This window comes from Dromiciops gliroides, chromosome 5, assembly GCF_019393635.1.
Source record: "Dromiciops gliroides isolate mDroGli1 chromosome 5, mDroGli1.pri, whole genome shotgun sequence".
Lineage (NCBI taxonomy): Eukaryota > Metazoa > Chordata > Mammalia > Microbiotheria > Microbiotheriidae > Dromiciops > Dromiciops gliroides.
Genome location: NC_057865.1, coordinates 227,551,899 through 227,564,820, shown reverse-complemented (window position 1 = coordinate 227,564,820; position 12,922 = coordinate 227,551,899).

Genomic DNA, 12,922 nt, shown 5'->3' with positions numbered 1-12,922 from the left:
ATTGTGCCAACGGGTAGAACTTTTTAATTTCCACTCCTCTAATGAATATCGGCTCCATCAATGTCAAAAGGGGCACAGTGCAATTGTTAGGTAAAAAAGCTTCCTTTGCAATCCAGCTGCTGAGAACATCTTCATATGCCAATGACAGACATTTTAATTCTTCAGTCTCCAAGTGGCTCAGTCTTGTAAAAGACACAGATTAGGTCTTGAATGGCCTTTGAAAGTCATCTCTGCTGGATTTGAATGAGGGCTCAATTATAATTTTCTACCAAATGAAGAAAGAAAGTGGATTAAAGAAGAAAGACAACTGTTTGAAATGCATGTTGCATTTAGCAGGGAGCTAAAAGAATTGAATTCAGGAAAAAAAAAAAAAAAGCTGATCTTCAGAAGACTGGTAAAGATGATAGCAGCCCTCTTTGTTTACCGAAAAGTAATCACCCTGTGATTTCTGAAAATGAAACAATGGCATACGGTCTGTGTTTGCAAAGGATATAAATCCTCATTTGACAGAGCTTAGGGCTCTCGGGGACAGCTGATGCTGTGGAACCATGTTCTTATGAATGGTTTCAGGAAAGAAGAGGATGAATACACTAAGATTCTGCTCTCTGGCTTAGCAAACAAATGCTGATACTTTTTAGGATCTCATTTCCAGATCTTCTACCCATGGCTAGGTAACCAATTTATTCCTTCAGGTCCAGTGCAAATGTGCTTGGACTAGTAAAGGTCAATGGCAACATATCCAACTCTTATCCCTAAGAAGGAAGATGGAAGTCATTTTATAAACTTCTCATTGGATTAGAAAGGTTAACAGGGATTGGATATCTGCCTAGAAATGATTTTTTTCCATTGCTGACAGGTTTCCAGAATTTGACTAAATTCTTTTAGATTTAGATTTCAAATGGATTTTATGTGTGATAGTGTCTAATTCCTTAATTTTCTAAATGAAAAAACTGAGTCCCAGAGGGGCAAAATGACTTATCCAAGGTCACATAGGTAGTAAGTAGAAGAGATAGGATTTGAACCCAGGTCATCTGACTCCAAATACACAATATTTTCACTAAGACAATGCTGTCTCCCAAAGACCAAACTCATCTGGTGAGAAATACTGCACTGGAAATACTAACTTTTATTCTATTCTATTGAGTTGTTGGGTTAAGCCCTCATTTCAATTCAGTTCATTTCAACAATATTAAGTAGCCATTATGTGCATTACAATTATTGAGTAGCTTGTGTCACTGTCTTAAGTCCTAACCTTAAAATTCCTTAGACCTTAAATGAATGGCCTGAAGGATTCATGACCAAAGAATAGGAGATAATGGCTATAGCAATAGCGACCAGAGCAAGGACAGCAATAGTTTCACATGATGGAATAGAGGCTGGGATTTTGGATGTGGAATGAGGATTGTCTGGGATAAAGTCCTCCCTCTAAAAATTACTATTTTGTGACCTTTGGCAAGTCACTTCATTTCTATGAGCCTCAGGTTTGTCATCTATAAAATGAGGATGATAATGTAAAGCGCCCCAAAAGTCTTTGTGTACTTTTAAGCTTTATTAGCTTAAAACCAAAAAAATTAAAAAGACTTTTGAAACACCCTGTACCTTCAAACCCTTCAAACCAAATAAATAATGTATGTTTACAAACTTTAACGTTCTCTATAAATGCTACTTAATTTTGCCATTCTACCCCGGTGGTCTCACTTTTGGAGTATTAGGTTCAGTTCTGAATGCTGTATTTTGGGAAGGACATAGATGACTTGAAGTATGTCCAGAGGAGTACAACTAATATGGTGAAGGGAAGGTAGAAGAAGCCTTAACATTTTTTTTTTGCAGGGCAATGAGGGTTAAGTGACTTGCCCAGGGTCACACAGCTATTACATGTCAAGTACCTGAGGCCAAATTTGAACTCAGGTTCTCCTGAATCCAGGGCCAGTGCGTTATCCACTGTGCCACCTAGCTGCCCATGCCATAACATTTTTGAAGCAATAGGGATATTTGACCTAAGGAGAAGATGACTTGAAGGGTTATGATTACTATTTTCAAGTATCTGGAGGAGAGGTGAGCTTGGTTTTACTAAATCCCAGACAAGAAAACTAGAATTAACATGTAGACATTGATGTGAGGCAAATTTGGGCTCCAAGTAAAGAATTCCTTCATGATTAGAGTCATCCAAATATAGAACAGGTTGCAAGGAATAAACCATTTTGCCCCTCATGGCAAGTCCATCAGGAGAAGGAATTCTTGGGGAAGTACAGGTTGAACTCAGTGTCTTCTGGAGTCCCTTTCAACTCTTGGATTTAGAGATTCTTCAAATCAAATGTTGATACTTGCCATTAAAAAGCAAGCAGAAAGGGGCAGCTAGATGGCACAGTGGATGGAGCACCAACCCTGGATTTGGGAGTACCTGAGTTCAAATCTGGCCTCAGACACTTAACACTTACTAGCTGTGTGACCCTGGGCAAGTCACTTGACCCCAATTGCCTCACCAAAAAAAAAAAAAAAAAAAAGCAAGCAGAAGGAGGCTAGGTGGTGCAATGGATAAAGAACCAGCCCTGGATTCAGGAGGACCTGAGTTCAAATCCAGTCTCAAACACTTGACACTAACTGTGTGACCCTGGACAAGTCACTTAACCCTCATTGCCCCGGAAAAAAAAAAAAGTAAGCAGGAGTCTCCTTTGTCAAATGAATGAGAGTATACAAAATATGTAAAATGTTAGCAAAAGTTCCTGAGGCACTTTCCAGATGAGGGGTCTGTCTAACATTTCAATCCTTCAAAAATTATACAAACTGAATCCCAGATACAGTGCTTAAACATAGTTTACTAGTAGGGGGCATATAGTAGGCACTTAAATGTTTATTGATTTGTTGATGAATTGAATTGCTGAATTTCAGAGGTCATGTAGTCTAATGCATACCCAAAAAGTATCCCTATGACAACATAATCAAAACTGGATCTGTAGTAGCTACGTGAAGATATAGAACCTTTCCCATTTCATTCTTATGGACCTAATGTCTATAGAGACACTTGTCTAATTAGACACTATTCTGTGTTATCTCAGGGCAGCTAGGTGGCACAGTGGATTGAGTACAGGGGCTAGACTCATGAAGACTCATCTTCATGAGATCAAATCTGACCTCAGACACTTACTAGCTGTGTGATCCTGAGCAAGTCATTTAACTCTAGTTAAACTGTCTCTGTTCTTCATCTGTACAGTGAACTAGAGAAAGAGATGGCAAACCACTCTAATATCTTTGCCAAGAAAATCCCAAATGGGGTCATGAAGAGTCAGACAGGATTCAAAATAACCATACAACAATGACACCATATAGCAAGCTTGTCATCTCCATGCTATGTAACCTCCTTGAGAGCAGGGAATATTTTTGTCTTCTCTTTGTTTCCCTGGTGCTTACCACAATTCCTAATACATAGTAAACACTTCCTTTTTTGGGGGGGGGGTGAGGCAATTGGGGTTAAGTGACTTGCCCAGGGTCACACAGCTAGTAAGTGTTAAGTGTCTGAGGCCATATTTGAACTCAGGTCCTCCTGACTTCAGGGCCAATACTCTATCCACTGCGCCACCTAGCTGCCCCATAGTAGACACTTAATAAATGTTAATTGACTACCTTAGCCTTGGGAGGTCAGAGAGAAGATAAGCCATGTTTTGCTTCTCTCTTATCCTTGGACAAAGGAAGTGCAAACAGAAGAGTTGAGCCTTTCTATAATGAAAGGAAAATTCATTCTAAAATGGAGTCTATCATGTCAAAAGAGGGAAATGCATCATCCTCTTCCCCTTCTTTGTCACCATAGTAGGAATATTAAGCCAACTTTTCAAAGTTCTTTCTTCCCTCTTATAAAACTGTCTCATAGAGAGCTGTCTCTTGAATCAGTACCATGGATGTGCAGAGCAGCAAAAAGGAAGCCTGTGCTCTTTTCTTCTTTACATAATGTTTGGATAATAAATAGGAATGTATTTCAGAAATTTAAAAAAAAACCTTCAAAAGCAATGTAGTAATCTCAAAATGATTCAATAATATAAATGAATATTCAGTGTTATTTTGAATGAAACCAGTCATGGAGGTATTTTAAGAATAAGAAGAGATCTTACACCTGGAGTTTGGGGGGGTCTTTTTTCCCCCCTATAACAGCTTTAAATGGAACTCTGAAAGGTTTTGATTTCACTCTATGATTTACTTCTTTTTCCTGTTAATTTCTTTTGTGGGGTTTCCAAGGCAGTAAGTTGTTCCAAAATGAATGCTTTAAAAAAAATACTTATCCTCCTTACATTATACTTATGTGAGAAAATGGGTAGTTGTCTCCTCTCAATGAGGATATCACAGCCAATCATAATCCTCCTGACCTGTTTTTAGGACAAAGGTCTCAGATCCCTTCCTCACCCTCTGGCTAACAAAAACACATAGTTCAAGGAGCCCTGGTCTCAATAAGGTCCGCTCCTGAGTTGTGTCCATATAAGGAAGAATAAGGTCCACTCCTGAGTTATGCCTGTATAAGGAAGAGGGATGGGAATACTGCATTCTGATTAGCTAGTTTTTGTACATAGATTGTAACCCTTGAGTAATCAGAACAATGATGAAAAAGGGGAGGGTCCATTTGCATTAGGGACTAGGATTTAAAACAGGGCCTGTGAGCCCCCTTTCTTTGCACCCACTAGCTGCACACTAGGGTGCCTCCTTCTCACAAGAAGGAAAAAGAAGAGCCTTTGTCACATTGCTGCTGAGTTCCTGAGAATTATTGAAAAGACTATTGTTTTCCCTCACACTTATCAGAAGAATAGTCTATTATTTATCTATCAAACACATTTTGTTGTGGAATGTTTACATTTCCAGCTTGCAGTTTTACCTTTGTGAAGTCAAAGACTTAGATAACATGTTCAGATGAAATTTAGAGCTCTAGAGTAGTATTCTGTTCATCAAGTGACAATGCTCTGACATTGAAGAGGGAAACTGACCGATTAATTAACCAATAGAACTGGTGTTGTCCTGACACCCAGTCCAGATCATTGATGCTGAAATAAATGTTACCAGATAACACCCTCATCTTTTAGGCTTTGAGCTAATAATGGATCTTGGACCTTGACTTCTACCTCTGTAAGTTGGGGATAATTACTGCTCTTTTATTTGCATAAAGTCCCAGGACCATTCTTTGTCTTTTAAAATTCCCCTATCATTCTCCTGAAATTTTTCTCAATTAAAAATGTTTTTCCCCCTCCTCAGACCTTTTATAGGATTTTGTACATCTAGGATGCTGTCATCATAATGTATTAAGCATTACAGACTAGGGATTAAACCTCTAATTTAATTGGTTTAGGGGATTTCTAGATAAGAAAATGCAATCTACCAATTTAATAAAAATCTCTACAAGTAAGTGCCTAATACTTACAGTCTTGGAGACATTCCCCAGGCAATAAGAGGTTAAATGATATGATAAGTGTCACATAGCCAAAATATGCCAGAGACTAGGCTTGAAGCCAGGTCTTCCTGGTCTAATGGTAGGGATTGATGGGAGTAAATCAAGTAAATTATAACAAATGCTTTTTGAAGTAGATGTCATAATACTAAACAGTGATGCATTTATCCTGTGAGAACAAATCTCTGTTGTTCACTAGGTATGAACAAGCCTTGGGCACCACCTAGAATAAATCAAAGGTATGACAAGAAGTCTTTTCACCTTGGATGAGGGACTTTGGCCATGCTTTGAGCATGTATAAAAGGAGGTATTTCAGCACCAAGGAGAGATGCCATGGGGCTGGTGGTCAAGAGGAAAGAATGGAAACACTAAGAACTGAATTGGAAAGAATTGTCAGTACAGGGGCCACCAGGAAATAAAAAGAAAGAGAAAATAGAACTCAAACATGGAAGAAAAGGGAGAGGCCAAGGTGAGATGTTAGCCCTAGATTTGGAGGAGAAACTCAGAACAGGTGGCAGCACAGTGGATAGAGGCTGGGCATGGAGTTAAGAACACCTGAGTTTAAATCCAACCTTAGATATTTACTAGCTATGTGATACTGGACAAGTCACTTAACTTCAAGCTCCCTCAGTTTTTTCAACTGTAAAATGGGGGTCATAATGGCACCTGTTTCCCAGGGTTGTTGTAAGGATCAAATGAGGTGATATCTGCAAAGCACTTAATAAAATGTCTGTCACATAGTAAATACATCAGAAATAATTGTTTCCTATCTCGCACCAGTTACATTCACTTCCTTAAGGACTGAAAGAAGTCCTAAGGAAAAAAAAATAGGCTCTTTCCTCAACTCCCTTTCTGAGTATTTATTTCATATCAGCTACTCTCATATATTCTGCTATTTCTTTACCAAACATTTTCTTCAAGCACAAAGAAGCTGTGGGGTTACCAAGAGATCAATATCAATGGAAATTGAGGCAGAGTCAAACCTTTGCATAAGTGTTAGGAATTTTCCTAACTGGCAGCTCAGAGCAATTGTGATAGTATTCCTAATTTGCTGAGGGGGCATTAAGTTGCCATGAGGCTTGAAATGAACTAATTATTAGCATTATCTGTCATACTGGCTTGGGGCCTCTCTTTCTACTATGTCAAAATGCCTTGCTCTTAATGTATAATATTTAACATATTTTTATTCTACTATTTTCTATCTTCTCCACTTCTTCCACTTGGCAGGGCTCTCTTCTTCCTCAAATTACTTCATCTTTACTTGTCTTTATTCATGCTATATCCACTGGCAAAGTGGAAACCTTTTTTTGGAGGGAGGTGGTGAGGCAATTAGGGTTAAGTGAGTTGCCCAGGATCACACAGCTAGTAAGTGTCAAGGGTCTGAAGCCGGATTTGAACTTAGGTCTTCCTGAATCTAAGGCCAGTGCCCTATCCACTGTGCCACCTAGCTGCTCCAAAGTGGAAACTTTTTTTACATGTTTTCATCACCAACCTAACAAATATCAACAAAGACGCTTTTTAAAAAATGAACAGAAAAGAGTACTGTATATCAATCTAAACTTGTGTTATAGATTATTTGCCTTATTTTAAGTATACATTAAATTTAACACAATAGTTAACAAAATCATCCTTCCTTCTTCTATGTATTTCTTTATGTTTCATTGATCTTCTTTTCCCTCTTTTCTTTTTCACCATTCCTATTATCCACCAACTCACACTCAATATAGAAACCCTTATTTATAACCAACAATTTTAATCAACTGAAAAAATTAATATATTGACTACATCTGTAGTTGTTAAGTCTCATCCTACAAGTCTAACCAATTGCCTCTCTGCCAAGAGGTGGGAAGCATGCTTCATCATCTTTAATAATAATAATAACACAAATATTATTATTAACAATAATAGCCAGAATATATATATACATACATATATAAAACAACTTAAAGTTGTGCCTTACAAATATTATCTCATTTTACCCTCACAACAATGCTGGGAAGCAGGTTACTGTTACTATCTCTTTTTTACTGATAAGGAAACTTAGGTAAACTGAGGTTAAGTGACTTGCACAGGGTCACAGATTTATTGAGTATCTGAGACTGAATTTGTACTCAAGTCTTCATGACTCCAGGCCTAGCACTCTATACACTGCACCACCTAGCTTGATAAGTCTCTGAAGTCCTGATTGGTCACTGCATTGATCAAAGTGATAAAGTCCTTCAATGTTGTTGCTCTCGTTGTTTTTTACATTATCTTGGGATGTTATTTGTGTAAATGGTTTTCCTGGTTTCGATTCCTTCACTCTGCATCAGTTCATACAAATATTCCTAGGTTTCTTTGAATCCATCTTATTTATCATTGCTTATGTTTATTATATTACATTTAAATACTTCAACTTATTCAGACATTCCCAATTGATGGGCACCCACTTTGCTTCTAATTATCTCCTTCAACAACAAAAATATTACTATTAGATGTGGTTTTGTACATAGGTATCTCTAAGGAAGGTAATTTCTCTCTCTCTCCCAATCTCAATTCATGTAATTCCAGAAAGTCTAGAATGTAATCATAATGCATAAAGGATATGTTAAAGAATTTTCCAACAATCCCACAGAAATGTGTAAATTAGTCATCAGAGAACTTAAGAGAATTATAAGGCCTTCACTATTGGATAAAATCACTGACATCTCACAGGAATTATCTTGTGATTGACTGAGAGAATCAGTTACACCTTGATCTAAATATTCAAGAATCAAGTCATTTAGCACTGAGGAACTGAGGCTCAGGGATTGCTTTTCAAAGGAAATGCCGCGGAAGACCAGAGGAAGAGATGTTTCTCTCTTCCTCTTTTTCAACCAGGTCATCAGAGCTACTTTCCCAGTAAGAAACCATGCATCCATCAAGGATCAGAGGCACACACCTGGGGACTGACAAGAATACAGAGAGTTCATCACCCAAAAGAAACAGCAGCTTCAAGGGATGTGAATTCTCACAGCAGAGGAGGGGCTGTCATGGACTCAAGAGTGGAACCAACTTGCACATCCCATTGCACAGAGAGAGACAATCTACCTGAGGGGAGATTTATGAAGATTCTACTGAAAAAGAAAGAACTCCAAGGCACTGGAGTAGCAAGAGTTATGAATTACCATTTACTATGAGTGTGTTCTAAAAATGGGCCTCCCTACCACTATAGCCTAAATTTAAGACCATTCTCCCCATGAGCACTACATACATCTTCGGGAGAGTGCAGCACAATTTCTTTGAGGGCAATGTTTCACACAAGGCTTTTGCTGGAAATCACCCCCAGGATTAGATTGACTTACATTCCTCCTGGTTTTCAGCTTTGCCTCAGAGCCTTTCCAACCCTGAACTCTTTTGTTTAATCACCTGTCTCTCTAAAGAGACCTCATTCCAACCACTAATACTTGCCTTGACTCATTCTTCAGTGGCTATTATATTTTCCTCACTGTATATTCTCATTCCAGTGATTCTGAACCCCTGACTTGTAATATACAGACCATTTTGTCTCCCCCTACATTTAATCCTCTTCATCTCAACCTCTCAACTACCCCAGTGTCCAACTCCATATCTGCCTACCCCTATACCCTCAGGAATACTCAACTGCCTATAATTACAAGCTTTCTTTTATTCTAAAATGTTTCCCACTTCATTCCCTCCACCTTCTGACTATTCCTTCTTTGTCTCCTTTGCTATGTCTTTTCTTTCTTCATGCTATGATGAATAGCTCCCAAGGCTTTTTCTGAACCCCCTTTTCTTCCATAGTATCTCACTTGGCAATCTCATCATCTCACGTGGGTCCAGTTATCATCCCTATGCAGATGATTGCCAGATTGATAAAGCTATCTGTAGCTGATACAGTCAGTTCCTAGAACAGTTGGTACAATCAGTCAATAGGCAATTATCAGGATGTTAATAATTTAATTGTCCTAGCCTTTATACTAGGTCCTGTGTTGCACATGGAGTTCTTGGCATATAGTAAACACTTAGGTGGTGTTTTTTTGATGAATTAATTCATTCACAGTGACTCTTGTGAAAAGGATGTCTACATAAGTTCAGATTAATAATACAACAGTTTTATAACAGACATTATTTTCACTTTATATAATTTCCATATTACTAAAGTTCAGCAAATAAGTTACTGAATTGGAAAGACTGTTGCTTCAAACATATATTTTAACTCCAAATCCATTGCTTTTTCATTGTAATTTGCAATGACATTTGTCAACAGAAGACATTAACTTCAAAACATAATGACTGAAACTGATATAATCATAACTTCAGCTTAACATACTGCCATTTTAAACAGTTATTACTAAAGCTTTCTTTTTTTTTCTTTTTGGTGAGGCAATTGGGGTTAAGTGACTTGCCCAGGGTCACACAGCTAGTAAGTGTTAAGTGTCTGAGGCCGGATTTGAACTCAGGTACTCCTGACTCCAGGGCTGGTGCTCTATCCACTGTGCCACTTAGCTGCCCCTACTAAAGCTTTCTTAATCTACCTCTACTGACCTTATATAATAAACAATAGAATTTAAGACCTAATTTATTTCAGCTCAAAATTTTAAGCAACCAATGGAGACTAAATGATAGAAAGGGAAATTTCCTATGAAGCAAATTATGTCTTCTTGTGAAATTGATCTTATTTGGTTTTATTTTGGTGGGATTTGGCTATTCTAGAAACTGGATGACTTTAAATACCATTTTCATTCTAAAAGAAAATAAGAACACTGAGAAGTGAATTTCAGAAAAATAGCAAGAATTTCCATATGTGTTTGAAATAAATAAGTATATATGTATACATATATATGTATATGTGTGTATAAATACATGAATATAAATATATTTGTGTATATATGTATATATATATATATGTATTGTGCATGTACTGCCAGAAAGACTAATATGGATTGTACCCTAAAATTTCATAATCACTAAGAAAGCATTGAAAAGGATTTTTTGAAAAGAGCTATCCAAACCTGAAGCTGGAAAATAAGATCACAAAGAAAAGACAAAAGCATTTGTTAAGTCAAAAGTAAGAAGAGAAATATGTTTTCAAGAATGAAAAACATAAAAAGATTCTTTAAAAGCATCTAGAGAATAATGGTAGCCATTTCTTAAAGCACTATGAAAGCTTTGGAAGATATATTATCTAGAGAATATCTACATGAAAGGGAGAAAAAACTTGGATTCTCTGCAGGTCACCTAAGGAGATTGTTTTTCAAACAGAAGATGGATAACCAACCAATACAGATATAAGCAGGCGATTTCCCAAAATAATACTCTCTAGGGTTTTCTGAAGAGAAAAGTACCTCACAGTTGATTTTTCAATTTGATAAAAACTTTGCTTTATTAAAGTCTCCTCTCCTCCACTTTCAAAAGAATACTGTAGTTTTTGCTGAATTGCTATTTTTCCTAAGCCATTTCTGCACTGCCAGGACAATCGAGTGGGCAGGTCACCACCATTTGAGAAGCCAATCAGAATGAGTTCTGTGTAGTAATACCATTGGAAAGGGGGCTACTTTGCCAAAACAATTTTGAGTTGATGTGGCTAAAAACATTTTAATATTGATATAATTACTGACACTCTGCCCAGGCTTGAACACACCAGAATTGTGGTCACCTATACACAGCCCATTGTAATTGCAGGATTTGGAGTCAGGAAACCTAAGCAAACTCTGAACTCTTTTCGACTCACTCTATGTGACCCGAGATAAGTCTTTAACTTTAACTAAACTCATCCTTTCTGGTTCAATAGGGGGATTTAATCCCCTATTATTTATCCTATCAAGATATTTCTTTTGTCAGACATATTTCTTAGATGATAGAATCCTCTGAAGCCATATTAGGAGGAATGACAATTTCTGGAGAAAACAAAGTATTATTAGTATTTCATTAACCATACTTCCATGTCCTAGATGATTTTGCTATTTACTAAATTTATTTTTTTAAGTAAATATTGTCATCCCAAGTTGTATTCCTGTGCCTCCTTGTTGCATGCATATAAACCCTGGGTTCACAAACCCAAATCAATGGAATGCAAGCTCTGGTATATCCCCCATATCTGGAAAGCCTTCTCTAACAGGCCTGGTGATAGACTGTATAGTGCTATACATCTGTTGTCTGGAGACAAGCATGGATAATTTCATGTGCACTAATGGTCAGGTCAGATAGAGGGTGATGACTTTTAGCCACATAAATTCTCAGAAACAAAATAGTCAGAAGGCATGACAGTATGGATGTCAACAAAAAGATTGATCCTGGAAGTATTTAAACGGGGAGATGGTGTCATAATAAGCTTCCCATGCCATTTTTTTGTTGCTGTTTCTGGCAAGTCCAGATCCATGTAAGTAAGGATTTCTATCATGTAACAACTCCCCTGTAAATTTTAGTCTTATCAAGTTTACTATTGCACTGAGAGTGTAACTTATTCTGACTAATACAGTAAGTATATGTCAGAGGCATGACTACAAGCCAGGTCTTTCTGAAGGTAAGGCTATCTGATTGGTTATACCATGTAGCCACTTCCGAGTAGTAACATACCACAATATAGTTTCTATGTCATATCTTCCTTGTACAGGAAGTCTCTGACAGATAAACGTGACATTTCAAAAGTTTGTGACTCAATTATTTGGAAATTGGCAAGTATTTGTCCATGGAAGCAATGCTACAAATGCTGCGTAAAATACAATGATCCAAGGCATTTTCAAAGGACTCATAATGAAAAATATTCTCTCACCTCCAGAGAAAGAACTGATGGAATATGAATGTAGATGGAAGCCTACTATTTTTCATTTTATTTTTTGTGGGTGTTTTGTTTGTTTGTTTGGGGTTTGTTTTTTTGTTTTGTTTTGTTTTCTTTCACAACATGACCAATATGGAAACATGTTTTCCATGATTGCAAATTTATAACCTATATCAAACTGTTTGCCATCTTGGGGGAGAGGGGAGGGAGAGAGGGAAGGAGAGAATTTGGAACTTAATTATTTTTTCAAAATGAATGTTAAAAACTGTTTTTACATGTAATTGAAAAAAATAAAATATTTAAAATAGCACATAATTTCGCAGGCTGGTCTGCAAAAGTTTGCAAAATCCATAATTTAGGAAAAGTGCACTATATTTTTAATGAATAATAATAGAAATCAATACCATTACAACAAGCCAATAGCATAGACAAAATCAGTAGAATATAAATGTCACATTGGATAAATATATATTTTTTCTGAATGTCAAAAGTAACAACCTGGGGGCAGCTAGGTGGCACAGTGGATAAAGTCCCAGCCCTGGATTCAGGAGGACCTGAGTTCAAATCTGGCCTCAGACACTTGACACTTACTAGCTCTATGACCCTGGGCAAGTCACTCAACCCTCATTGCCCCACAAAACCAAACAAACAAACAAACAAAAGTAACAACCTGTATGTTTTGTAAGGATGTAAAGTGGCCCCTCACAGGCAGCAACAATTTAATTCAGCAAACATTTATG